This window comes from Notechis scutatus, chromosome 5 (assembly GCF_049901735.1).
Source record: "Notechis scutatus isolate UNSWTSFEM ecotype Mainland chromosome 5, rNotScu1.2, whole genome shotgun sequence".
Lineage (NCBI taxonomy): Eukaryota > Metazoa > Chordata > Lepidosauria > Squamata > Elapidae > Notechis > Notechis scutatus.
In genome coordinates this window covers 9033538-9048265 of record NC_142013.1, presented here as the reverse complement: position 1 = coordinate 9048265, position 14728 = coordinate 9033538, and the positions used below count along the sequence as shown (strand labels likewise).

The following is a 14728-nucleotide window of genomic DNA, read 5'->3' as shown; positions in this document are numbered from 1 at the left end:
TAGCTCTGGGATAAAAACTGTTCAGAAAATGGGTGGTCCGAGTTTTAATGGTTCTGTATCTTCTGCCAGAAGGCAACAGTTCACAAAGATTGTGAGCAGGATGGGAAGAGTCTCTGAGAATGTGGTGTGACTTCCACAAACAGTGAGATGTGAAGATGTCGTCCAGGGCTGGTAGCTGGAGCCCAATGATATTCTGGGAAGTTTTAATGATTCTCTGTAGTTTTTTTATCCACTACAGAGCTGCTCCCATACCATACAAGGATGCCGTATGTCAGGACACTCTCAATGGTGCTGCAGTAGTAGGACAGAAGTAGATACTGAGATAGATTTATCTTCCTGAGCATTCTCAGGAAGTACAGCCTCTTCTGTGCCTTCTTTACAAGCACGGTAGCATTCATAGTCCATGAGAGGTCCTCCAAGATACGTGCCCAGAAATTTAAAACTACCAACCGTCTCCACCTCCTCGCTATTTACATACAATGGTAAATGTACATCTCACTTCCTCCTGAAGTCCATTATTAGTTCTTTAGTTCTTTTGGTGTTAAGTATAAGATTATTTTTCTTTACACCACAGTGTCAGCCCTTATTGTACTTCCCTTCTATAAGCAGACTCATTGTTCTTATTAATAAGCCCCACCACCGTCGTGTCATCCGCAAATTTAAGAATTGCGTTGGTGTTATACAATGGGGTGCAGTCATGTGTGTACAAAGAATAAAGGAAGGGGCTTAGCACACAACCCTGGGGGGCTCCTGCGCTTAGTATTAGAGTAGAAGAATGGTGAGATCCCATTCTTACTGACTGTGGCCTATCTGTCATATTGCTTCAGCAGGAAAGCAAATCCAATTTTCCAACAGCATTAATTGAGGTCAATGAATCAGAAACATGACTTGGTCAGCCAGTACTAGAATTAACGTTATGGTTACTCATGTGCCTCTATTTCTGTTATCCCCCATCTCTTTTATGTCTCTCCTTGAATTACAAGACCTATTTGTGGGGAAAAATCAGGCTTAAAGAATCCTTCATTTGTCCAAATCAGTCAGGTAATTCCTATGGAAAATTGGGGTTGTGCTTGGAAGCCAGTTTGCATTAAAAACAGGCTGGTTCTGATCACTTTTTTAATATACAGGTGGTCCTTGACTTATGAAAGTTCATTTAGTGACCGTTCAAAGTTACAACGACACTGAACAAAGTATGACTTTGTTGAGTCAACAAAGTATGAGTTTGTGACTTATGACTTTTTTTACACTTATGACCACTGCAGCATCCCCATGGGTCACATGATCAAAATTCAGATCCTTGGCAACTGACTCACATTTATGATGGCTGCAGTGTCCCGGGGTCATGTGATCGGCTTCTGCGACCTTATGACAAGCAAAATCAATGGGAAATCCAGTTTCCCTTAACAATCACGTTACTAATTTAACAAATGCAATGATTCACTTAACTACTGTGGTAAAAAAAAAGTCGTAAAATGGGGCAAACTCACTTAACAGATGTTTCACTTAGCAACATAAATTTTGGGCTAAATTGTGGTCGAGGACTATCTGTATTTCAAGTTCAAAATAATTTTGTTTAAACCTCAAAACTTCCAAAATCCGTGGAGCATTTTGGCAATCCGAACTTCTGCATACTCCAAGGGGCATTTTGTACATAGAATGGCTCAAATTCCAAGCTTTTACACAGCCCTGCTTTCCCTTTACATTTTCATACAAAGGAAATTTGTTCCCTACATATTCTAAAACACCGATTGGTCATTTTCCCCATCCTAAAACATCCTGACATGCATACTAATGTATTACCTTGGTATCTGGGTAAATAACCTGCCTGTATAGAGATAATGGAGAAGGGACCCCTTATTTTTCCTCACATTTCCACCTCTTCTACTTCCTCAAAAGTGTAACTTATGATATCAGCAAGAAAACTATCATTATCCAGGCTTGTTTGATGAGATGTAATTTAATGCAGGGGTCCCCAACCACCGGTCCGCGGACCGGTACCGTCCGTGGAACAAGTCCTACCGGGCGCTGGTTTGCTGGTGCCGCCATCTTTTTGATGAAAAAGTGCTTCTGGTGAGCTTTTCCGGTGAAAGCTCACCGGAAGCACTTTTCATCAAAAGATGGGGCTCAGCGCTTCGATGAGCTTTTCCGGGTAGAAAGCCATTTCTACCGGAAAAGCTCACCGAGCGCTGAGGCCGCCATCTTTTTGATGAAAAAGTGCTTCCGGTGAGGTCACCGGAAGCACTTTTCGTCAAAAAGATGGCGGCGCCCAGCTGACGCCGTACCGGTCGCGGCGCCCAGCTGATGCCGGTACCGGGCCGCGGCATAAAAAAGGTTGGGGATCACTGATTTAATGTATTAAATTTATATTCTCCCCAACTTGGTTTACAAATTAAAGCATTTTTTTTTAAAAAAAGAAAACAAAACAAAAGCTATTCTATAAAGGTAGTTACTATGGCCATATTAATCATGCCTGCATTTAGATCAGGGGTGTCAAACTCGCAGCCCACGGGCCAAATGCGACACATGCTGGCCCCGGCCCCACCCGGATTAACGAAGTCTTGATACGTCATGTGACGCCCCCATGATGATGTAAGTTGGACACCCTTGATTTAGATCAGGCCTGTCCAACCTTGGCCTTGAAGCCTGGCGACTTCAACTCCCAGAATTCCCAGCCAGCTTTGCTGGCTGGGGAATTCTGGGAGTTGAAGTCCGCCAGGCTTCAAGGGGCCATGGTTGGACAGGCCTGATTTAGATGTTGTTTTACAGTGTGGTACCCTTGCTACTAAGCTTTCCTATACTATCTTGGGAGGGAGGGAGTGTAGGAAAGTATACCAACCTACAGAGCGAGGTAACAAGTTAGGGCCTATTTGTTACAAGGATGTGATTTGGAGTGCTGTGAAGTGTTGCTGTTGTTTAGTTGTTTCCAATGATCTAGCACAATGAATAGTAGCCCCCAGTAGCGTGGGTTTCCCATTTATCTTGGATGAGTTAAGTTTGAGTGGAAACTTCCGGAAAGAACAAAAAAGCAGCCTTAACGAACTGTGGGGAAATTTGTAATGGTGCGGGAATGTCCGAATGTTGTTTCAACATGTTTAAAAGCTGTTTGTAATATTCTTGGATAGCTTCACTGGGTTCTTTTGACAAGTGCTAATTTTAAGCCAATCAGAGCATACGAGTAAACATCTCACCAACGGCATTTAAGACACCAAAACAACACTGTTGCAAGATCTCCAGGTTGCAGGGCTTACTCTGGCCAGCAACTGATGTATTAGTTTAGTTATTTAAATTAAATAATAATGTTCTGTTTAATTCTAATTAAAGTTATTTTTTTAATAGTTAGCAAACTACCTGATCAGAAAGACCGTTTCCCTGAAAATAAGACCTATCCTGAAAATAAGCCCTAGCATGTTTTACACATAGCCCTAATATAAGCCCTACCCCCCCAAAAAAATATGCACCACTTAAGAGCCTGCACAGCTGGCTGGCTACCCATTCCATCTGGTTGCTCGCGGTACTACGTGCACCGCATCGGCTTACCTCAGGGCCACTGCACCCAGGCCGTCCACGCCCTGACACCTCCCTTGTGGTGGCAACACCAGCAGCCATCTGCAGCAGGAGCCCAAGTGGCCACCGGACCACTTCTGCTGCTTGCTCGTGGCCGCGATGGAGGAGGCAGAGTGGTGTGCTGGTGCTGGGGCCACGAGGTGAGGCAGGTGTTGGGGCTTGGGTGGCCTGGCTGCGGGGGCCCTGAGGTAAGCCGGTGCCGCCATGCAGAAGAAGTCAGGGGATATTTTATTGAAGAAACTTACATGGCCACCCAACTTAAAACACTACAAGTTTGGGCAACAGAAGAAAACAAATTATTTTAATTAAAATCACAGCTGTTAATAAACAATCAGAGATCCACAATGTGTACTATTACATAAGTTTCCAGATAGGAATGGTCATCATCCAGGAACCAACGACTAACAGTGTTTATAGTCTTTAATACCCTTTACAGATCTACAGGATGAAGGCCAACTGGATGCAAGTAATCCTCAACAACTGGGACCAGTTGCTAAGCAAAGTGGTTGTAAGTGAGGCGTGCCCGATTTTACAACCTTTTTTGCCACAGTGAAGTCAATCACTGCAGTGAAGGGATTCTCTGCAGTTATTCAGTGAATTAGAAGATCATTAAGCAAACACCGCTTCCTCCATTGACTTTGCTTGTCAGAAGCCAGCTGGGAAGGTCGCAAACAGCAGTCACTTAACCCTGAGACTGCGGAAGAAGGTGCAGGTAGTCCTTGACATACAACTGTTCATTTAGTCACTCGTTCAAAGTTACAACGGCACTGAAAAAAAGTGACTTAGGACCGTTTTCAGAGTTACAACCTTTGTATCCTAAGATATACTTTGTGTCAGCTTTTGGAAGCCGTATTGAAACCAGATGCTCCCACGCTGCCACATTTTGAACCTGAGAAAGTGGGAGGGTGGACGTTCTTGGGGTATATGTAGTTAGACAAAATAACAGCGGTGTCTGTCTCGGAGTTATTGGTTATTTTGTCTAATTACATATATACTCCAAGAACTTCCACCCTCCCACTTTCCCAGGCTCAAAATGTGGCAGCATGGGAGCATCTGGTTTCAATACGGCTTCCAAAGCTTACATCCCGATGATCACCTAATCCAAATTCAGACGCCTGGCAACTGGTTCACACTTACGACCATTGCTGTGTCCCAAGGTCATGTGATCACCTTTCGGACAAGCAAAGTCAATGGGGAAGCCAGATTCATTTGACAACAGGGGTTACTAACTTATCAACTGCAGTGAGGCACTTGTCAACTGTGGCAAGAAAGGTCATAAAATGGGGCAAACCTCACTTAACAAATGTCTCACTGAACAACAGAAATTTGGGGCTCAATTGTGGTCGTAAATTGAGGACTACCTGTAGTTTGGAGTCCCAAGAGGGAAGGGCTGCTTCCAAGAGACCACAGATGGACTCTCTCCCTAGCAGTTCACAAAGTATATATCTATAGTTAGGCTGATAGTCTGGCAAGATTCTGTCTGTAGCCAAGCAATAAAGAAACTACTCAGAAGTAACTCCACACATTCTTGTTTTGTAGGGCCTGCCAAAGACTCTGCAAATATTGTAAATATATGCTGATTGCCAAGCCCACTGATTTTTTTTTCAGGTGACCGTAGGGATGCTGCCATGGTCATAAGTGTGAGGACTGATCCTAAGTCAGCCCCTTAGATATTGGAACACTGCTATCATGTCACCCTTAGCCCTTCTTTTCATTGAACTAGACATACCCAATTTCAGCAACCATTCTTTGTATGTTTTAGCCTCCAGTCAGTCCCCCAATCCTTCCTGTTGCTCTTCTCTGCACTCTTTCCAGATGCCCAACCTCTTTCTTATATCATGGTGACCAAAGCTAGATGCAGTATTCCAAGTGTGGTCTTACCAAGGCCTTATAAAGTGATACTAACGCTTCGCGTGATCTTGATTCTATCCCTCTGTAAAGGCAACCTAGATTTCATTTCTTTAGTTCTCGTTTCTCCAACTACTTACCAACCATGATTTCCAATATCCCTTTTAGCTGTTGTGGACTAACAATTCCACACCCAATGAAAAGAGGTAAAGAGAAAGTTATTCAGCAAGGCTCATTAGATCTGTTCTATAGAAAGAGATGCGACCACTGGGAGGGTTAGAATACTTTTAACGTGTCTAGGACAATGCTTCCATTTCTCATTAGTTTCATATAAGCTTTTGCCTCACATAGTTAAACTTTACATTTCTTGCACGGACAAAGGCACTTTGTTTTCCTATATGGTCTTTTAAAATGCTGACTGGTTACTTCCCCATCTTAGAATATCCTGACATGCATGCTAATTTATCACTTTAGTTGCTTTGTGCATGACCTGTCCATTCAAAGATAATGAGCTGCAGCTGTCCCTCTCTCGCCAGCGCTGTCTCCAACAACAGCGGCAGCAGCGGCGGGAACTGTGGAAGTTACGGAGGCGGCTCCCCCACCCGAGAAGCGGCTGAAACGCTTCCACGGTTCCCGCTGCTGCTGCCGCTGTTATTGGAGACGGCGCTGGCGAGAGAGGGACAGCTGCAGCTCGGCCTGGGCGCTTGGAATGCAGGAACAGGCTGCTGCACCAGGACTTTTGCAAACTTGCAGAGCCCGAGGCTGGAGCACCAAGGGTAGCAGCAGCAGAGACGCTCGCTCGGCTCCTCTCACGCCCACCCAGCCGCTCGGGTTTAAACCAAAACGCAGCGCGCGGCGCTCCCAGGTACCTCAAAATCTTTTTTTTTTTCCTGTTGTTACGGGCACGGGGGAAAAGCGGGAGCGACTCAGATGCTGTTGTTGGAGACGGTGCTGGCGAGAGAGGCGCCAGCACCGGTGGGAACCGTGGAAGCTACGGAGGCCTGAGAAGCAGCTGAAACGCTGCCGGACATCCACGCCAATGTCGCCTGCCTGCTGACCCGGGTAAGGGATGGGCAAGGGAGCCCTCTGTGCTCCACCACGATTGGCCGTTAGGAGTGGCTGGTGGCAAGGCATAGCTGCCCACAGGGCACTCCTAATGGCAAGTTCCCCCCCCCCCCTCCCTCCCAATTTCGCATGTTTTAAACTAGGCCTAAATTTGGGGGGAGGGGCTTAATTTCATTTTATGCCTAGAAAACACGCTGGGTCTTCCTACTGGGGGGCCCGTATTGTTGGAGAAACACGGTACCACTTTTTAGAAAAACAGACTAGTGTGGAACAGTGGTAGGATTCAAAAATTTTTACCACCAGTTCTGTGGGTGTGGCTTGGTGGGCATAGCAGGGGAAGGATACTGCAAAATCCCCATTCCCTCCCCACCCCACTAACCTGCTTTCCAGCTCCGTACTCCTGTGCAGGGGAACAAAAGAAGACCCAGCTGATCAGCTGGGACTCAGGAGGCAGAGAATAAATGGGGGTGGGGCCAGTCAGAGGTGGGATTTGCCGGTTCTCCGAACTACTCAAAATTTCCATTACCGGTTCTCAAGAACTGGTCAGAACCTGCTGAATGCCACCTCTGGTGTGGAATCTTGGTACACTGTTCTTTACAGTGGCCTAACCACACAACCCACTATAGCACAACCAATACAAACTGTGAAAAAGATAACACTGCCATACACCAAATACATTTCAGAAATCACTAACAGACTACTACTACCAAATGGCATTGATGTAGCACAAAACCAACTAAAGTTGTATAGAACATCCTAAGTAAATCAAAAGACCCAGAACTTCCAGAAGAAAAGCAGAAGTGATCTACAGAAGACTAGTAGAGCACATTCATGAACACCAACTACTAGTCAAAAGACATGATGAAAACGCCTTAATTTCACAACATATGGAGAGACTTGAGCACCCATCTCTTGCTGCAAAATTATTACTGAAGATACCTGTCTATAAGCTGGTTAACATCAGCTTTAATGTTGACTAGCCTTAGCATACCCTGCTCTCTTGCCTTTCCACAAAGAGGTCAACGCTTAGCTCTGCGGCCTTGGGTGGGAGGCACAGAGGACCAGACATCCATGGAGCTGGCTGGCCCCATGAGGAAACACACACACACACACACCTATGTTAGGGATAACATTGTTTACCCTAACTGGTTTGGGTAAAAATAATAAATATGGTATCATGGTTTGTTAGTTAAAGTGTGTGTAACTTTAACTGCAAGAATGTAATTAAGGGTGTGGTTGTAAAAGCACTATATAAGAAGCGAGGCAATAGCAGCTGGCTCTCTCTGGCTTACTGATCCCTAATTACTGGATGAATTGATGACTGCATTCTTGCTGGAAAGGGGAGAGAAAAAGGAGTGTTGATTTTTCTCAACGGAGAGAAGATAAAGATTGGACTGATTTATTGTAAGTGAACTGACATTGGTTATTCAACACGGACTTTGCAAATAGAGTATCCCCGACAAGACTTGACTGAAATTGATATATGACTAATGGACCGTTATATTTGACTATGCTATAATTCTTAAATGGAATAAACTATATTCTTGATAGCACAAGCGTATCTGTATTTTTACTGCGTGTTAACTAGAAAACTTATCTCACACATTTACCTGTCTTCCTATCTGACTTCGCTGTACATTCTGTTTAGTTTGTTTTTCCTTAACATCCGGTGGGGAATCCAGGCTTAACACTGGTTATGGGCCCAGAGAGACTGCAAAGTCAGTTTAACTAGGATAAAAACAGGTTTATGTAAAAAGTGAGATTTTTGTGTTGTTACACGTTACAGTAAACAGACAGCTGTGTTTTATCAATTATATTTTTATATCCATATATTCAAACATGGCACAAGTCAGTCTACAAAGTTTGTCCCTTATATCCAAGCTTGATGGAACAAACTATGTTTCATGGTCTATGAAATGTAGTCTACTTCTACGAAGAGAAGGTCTGTGGAACATAATTGAAAACCCACCAAACGTAGAAGAATGGGATTCTGAAGATGAGGAAGATAGTCAAAAGATAGAAGACTTTAAACAGAAAAATGAACAAGCTCTTTGCATCATAGGACTAACATTAACTGATCAGCAACTTGTTCATATACGAGGAGAGCAAACAGCTGTTGGGTGTTGGCAAAAACTGAGGAGGATTTATGTCCGAGATAACGTTGGTGCTCACATAAATCTAACACGGAAGCTTTTCATACGTATCTCCAAAAGAATGGTGATATGCTGAGTCATTTGAATACTATGAAAAGCATTTTCCAAGAACTTCATGAGAAGGAGTTAATTTTCTCTGAACTACACCAGGTCTACATAATTCTATCTTCATTAGACGAAAGTTTTGATGACTACGTAACTTCCCTTGAAATATTGCCTAAAGAAAGTCTAACATTAACTGATATCACTGGCAGATTGATTGAAGAGGCCAGAAGAAGGCTTGAAAGAGATCAGTTAAGGAGGGAGAAACCTCAAAAGGAAAATAATGAATCTCCTACTGCATACGCAATTAAAAAGTGTTTTAATTGTGGAGGGAGAGGACATTTGGCAAGATTTTGTAAGAAAGCAAAGCGCCAGAATGCAAGCCAGAATGCTGTAAGCCATCATAGAAGAAATAAGAATTATGAGTTAGCCATGTATAGTAATGGAGTTGTAAAAAATAATTTATGGGTGGTTGACAGTGGAGCATCCCACTGTATTACAAATGATAACAAAAAATTTGTAAAAATGTCCATGAGTTCACAACATATCTCATTAGCAAACGGATGGAAAATGAAGGCAAAAGGTGAAGGTATTGCTCATTGTTCTAGTATAAATGAGAACATAAAAATGTTATATGTACCTCAACTTAAAGTTAATTTGCTTTCAGTTAGAATGTTGGTTAGATTAGGATACATAATTACCTTTAGGGGAGATACTTGTTTAATTGAAAAAGAAGGTAAGAAAATTACTGCATCTTTAAGAGGTGACTTATATGTGTTAAATGATAATGGTTTAGAGGTGGCTAACACAGTTTATGATAATAGGAAACCTCATGATGAATGTATTCACTTGTTACACCGAAGGTTAGGTCATTTAAATTTTAAAATGATTAAGAGAACTGTTCAACTATCTAAAGGAATAAGTTTGAAACCTTGTAATAAGTATTTGCAATGTTCTGCTTGTAATCAAAACAAAAGCAAAGTTATACCGGCAAATAGAGTTGATGGATTTACTACCAAAGAGTCTTTAGAGGTAGTATTTGCTGATATAATAGGTCCTAAAAAGCCAAGTGTAGGTGGTGCTAGATACATATTAAACATTATGGACCACTATTCTAGGTATGGTTTCTGTTTTCTAATGAAGAGAAAAACTGAAACGTATACAAATTTCTTTAATTGGTTAAAATTTGCAGAGAGGAAAACTAAAAAGAAACTAGTAACTCTTATAACAGATAATGAATGCGGAATTTACAAATAATAAATTCCAGAGTAGACTTAGAATGGCAGGTATTCAACATAAAAAGTCTGCACCATATAGGCCTCAACATAATGCATTTATAGAGAGACGAGGCCAAACACTGCAATCAATGGGAAGGACAATGTTATCTGATTCTGGATTACCTGACAATTTGTGGAGAGAAGCTATAATGTGTGGTAATCACATATTAAACAATGTAGTTAATTCAACAACAGGTGAATTACCATTCACTCTGTGGCATGGTAGGAAACCTGATTTGAGTTATATTCACACATTTGGTGCACCAGCATGGGTGCATATCCCTACACAACTCAGGCACAAAGGACAACGTAGAGCTAAAAGATTAATTTTTGTTGGATATCAAGCAAACCATAGATCTTATAGATTCTGGGAACCAGGTACATCTAGAGTATACTGCAGTGCTAGTGCACAATTCCTAGAACATATAGGATGGAATAGAATAGAGCAAGATTCAGATAATGATGTTATTATAGAACCCTACAAGAGGCAGAAAGAAAAGACTAGTTATAAGAAAAGTCCAATTAAAGAAGAAGTCCATGAAGAGCAAACAGAACCAGAACAAGAGGAAATAAATGATCAAGTAGAGATAGATAGTCAAGAACAGGAAATAAAGGAAAGTCCACCTGTAAGTCCTGTTATACCTAGACGCACAACGTGTATAACTAAACCACCTGAAAGATATCAGGCAAGTATTGTTTGCCAAGTAAATAAAGTTCCTACTAGCATAGATGAACTTAAGATGTATCCTGCTAAGGATCAGGAGAATTGGCAAAAGGCAATGGAAAAAGAGTTAAATTCATTAAAGGAAATGAAGGTTTATGAAGAAACCAAATTACCTCCAGGAGAAAAATCCATTGGGTGCAAATGGATATTTAAAGTAAAGACTGGAAATAATGGGAAAGTAACTTATAAGGCTAGGTTAGTAGCACAAGGATTTAACCAAAATACATTTGATTATGATGAGGTATTTGCACAAAATCTTAAGGCTACAACTTTAAGAGCAGCTTTAGTATGGGCAGCTAAGAAGAATTATATAGTTAACCATTTAGACGTAGAAACTGCATATCTACATGCACCATTGCAGCATACAATATATTTGAAAAAAACAGTTGGTATAAATGATAATAAAGTAAATAGCAATGATTGTTGGAAACTCAAAAAGAGTCTATATGGATTGAAACAATCTGGCTCTGAATGGAACCAATATATTGTGAAAGAATTAAACAATATAGGGTTTAAATCTGGTTTAGCAGATCCATGTATGTTTAAAAGAGAAAATAATGGAACGGTGTCATTATTGTTATTATTTACAGATGATATTGCTTTGATTACTAAGACCAATAATGAAGCTACTGAGATTATTTCATTATTAGCCAAAAGGATAAAATTAAAGCATTTAGGTGAAATTAAAAGGTATCTAGGATTGACAATTAACAAAACCACAAAAGGATTTAAGATATCTCAAGAGGATAAAATTTGCCAATTAATTAAATTGTATAAAATGGAACTTTGTAAACCTGCAAAGACTCCAATGAGTCAGGAAATTTGCAAAATTGATGCTCAAAGTCCCAAATTTGATAAGACCATATATCAATCTTTGATTGGTAGCTTATCATATATAAGCAATTGATCTAGGCCAGATATAGCTTATAGTATTAATCAGCTGGCACGATTTAATAATGATCCACATCAATGTCATTGGCAAGCATTAAAGAGAATTTTAAGATATCTTAAAGGAACAATGCATCATGCATTGTATCGAGCCAAAAGGTGATTTGAATCTTAGTGCCTATGCAGATGCAAGTTTTGCAACTGACATAAACACTAGAAAATCAACATCTGGGATGGTTATATTATTTGGTAAGACACTAATAGGGTGGAGGTCAATCAGACAACAGCATATTAGCTTGTCAACGATGGAAGCAGAATTTTCATGTCTGTCATTACTATGCACTGACTTAATTCTGTACAAACAGTTATTATTAGACATGGGTATAACTGTTAAAGATTCCATTATTGTGAACGAGGACAACCAGGCAGCTATACAATTAGCTACTAATATTGCTGTAAAGACTAGATCAAAGCATACTGATTTAAGATACTTATATGTTAGAGAATCTGTAAAAAATGGTCTAATTAAACTTTTGAGTACTGCATGACGGAAGAAAATATTGCAGACCAGTTTACAAAAGCTCAAGGTGTTGTAAAATTTAAAGAGAGTTGTGACAATTATGATTTAAAGGTGTAAATGGTTATATTATTGTAATATTATTATTATTACCCAAAAGGGGAGAATGTTAGGGATAACATTGTTTACCCTAACTGGTTTGGGTAAAAATAATAAATATGGTATCATGGTTTGTTAGTTAAAGTGTGTGTAACTTTAACTGCAAGAATGTAATTAAGGGTGTGGTTGTAAAAGCACTATATAAGAAGCGAGGCAATAGCAGCTCGCTCTCTCTCTGGCTTACTGATCCCTAATTACTGGATGAATTGATGACTGCGTTCTTGCTGGAACGGGGAGAGAAAAAGGAGTGTTGATTTTTCTCAACGGAGAGAAGATAAAGATTGGACTGATTTATTGTAAGTGAACTGACATTGGTTATTCAACACGGACTTTGCAAATAGAGTATCCCCGACAAGACTTGACTGAAATTGATATATGACTAATGGACCGTTATATTTGACTATGCTATAATTCTTAAATGGAATAAACTATATTTTTGATAGCACAAGCGTATCTGTATTTTTACTGCGTGTTAACTAGAAAACTTATCTCACACATTTACCTATCTTCCTATCTGACTTCGCTGTACATTCTGTTTAGTTTGTTTTTCCTTAACACCCGTTGGGGAATCCAGGCTTAACAACCTGTATTAACTAATGCTAAATGACTATCCTGACATTTTGAAATTTTGTTATGATTTTGAAATATTTTAAATTAATTTTAATATTTAATGCCAGTTTTATACATTGTTTATACATTGATTATATTGTACACTGACCAGAGGCTCTCTCTGAGGGATGGATGGATGGATGGATGTAGTGAGTGAGTGAGTGAGTGAGTGAGTGAGTGAGTGAGTAATACACTATGAAAACTCAGTTGAGTGATTTATTCAATTAATACTTAGACAATTGTAATAGAATAACCTCTTACCCCCTACACACACACACACATATTTTTCTCTCGAGAGGTAGTGCAACAATAATTTTTATCTCCTTCGAAGAATCACAATCAGAGAAGAGGCTCCTATCACAAGTCTATGCTGGTTCCTTTCTAGTCTTCAAAAGGGCTGATTCTCTTCAAAATATAAGTCACAACCCACGATTAAAAGAAGCTCACCATATTTATTCAACCTTGGGAATATTGTTCAAGATTACGTCTTGAAAATTAGGCTCATGTGCTCTCACCTCATAGCGTGGTAGGTCTGGTTTTAGCTATACATATTCCATAAATTCATCCACTGTGATTTGCAAGCTATGCTCCACACCTTAGCAAAATGAGAAACCCAGTTACCATAATTACTGAAAGAAGCTTACTAAGCTGTCCAACCTTAACCATTGTTTGGATTCATATCTCATATAGCTTGCTGGGCTTTCATTGCTATTTTGCAGAAACAGAGCTATTATAATTCATAAACTACGTGGTTTAATATAGATGTGAATTCAAGTGTGCTGAAGCTTATTTCTAGATATTTACTGGTATGTATACTTTACTGGTATGTATTGTTGCTTTCCAGTTCTTTTAGGTTACAATTCCTCTAAGCCTGCAACAATATAGCTAACAATTGCAATCACTGCAATGCACTCTACATTTGTCTGCGCTTAAAGTCTACCCAGAAACTTCAACAGGTCCAGAATTAGCAGCTCATACAATAATGGCAGTCCCTAGGTTTGCCCATTTGCACAAGCTATACTGGCTTCCCATTTCTTTCTGGTTGCAATTCAAGGTGCTGAGCATCATCTTTAAAGTCCTATATCGCACAGGGCCAGGTTTCTTCAGGACCGCCTTTTCTTAAGGACATCTAGTCATCCGACCAGGTCAGATAAGTTGGGCACACTCCAAATCCCTTCCCCTAAATATTGCCATCTTAAGAACCAGGAAGCTTGCCTTTTTCTAGGGCTGCCCTATGGAACACTCTGCCCCCTGAAGTTTGGCCAGCCTCCCCCTGGAGAAAATATTAAACAACTACACATTAAACGTTTGACTTGGCATCAGATTTTTGTTGTTGTTAATTGTTTAGCTTTATAATAGTAACAATGGTTCGGTGTGTTGTTTTAACTTTTGATTGGAAGCCTCCCCAGATTGGTTATAAGATGGTGGCTATATAAATGTTTTAAATAAATTACACGACTTAGAAACACTACAGTTAGGATGTTAAGGATCTTAAGGATTCAATTTGAAATCTTTCAATGTAAAATATTCATTTTAAACTGGTCTTTTGATCTACTCCTGTGGCTAACACCAAGACACTATCAGCAACGTTCAATTTAAAAAAATTATAATAGCCAAAAACTGATCATCAGAGTATATGTATAAACCTGGTTGGGTTCACATTTTGTGCTAAACTATAATTTGATGACAAGTTTGCGTAACTTCCTAAGTTGTACATTTTGGCTGATAGAGAGTAATGCCACATCCAACTAAGTCAAAACTATCAATCATTATTACTTGGTATGATATTTTATTTGGAGCGTTGAGCCCTTTAAAGTTTTACAGTGGGAATTACATTCAAGGTTCACTTTTAGCATTTCCATGGTCGAAAGGATCAGGTAGG

The 14728-nt window shown here is 40.2% G+C and overlaps 1 protein-coding gene across 1 annotated transcript in view; it reads right to left on the bottom strand.

The window, feature by feature from the left end:
• Positions 1 to 14728, bottom strand: part of TMEM135 (transmembrane protein 135) — a gene marked incomplete at its 5' end in the record, with an annotated part of 152631 nt that overhangs the window by 133959 nt on the left and 3944 nt on the right. The gene's annotated exons all lie outside the window — the stretch shown is intronic.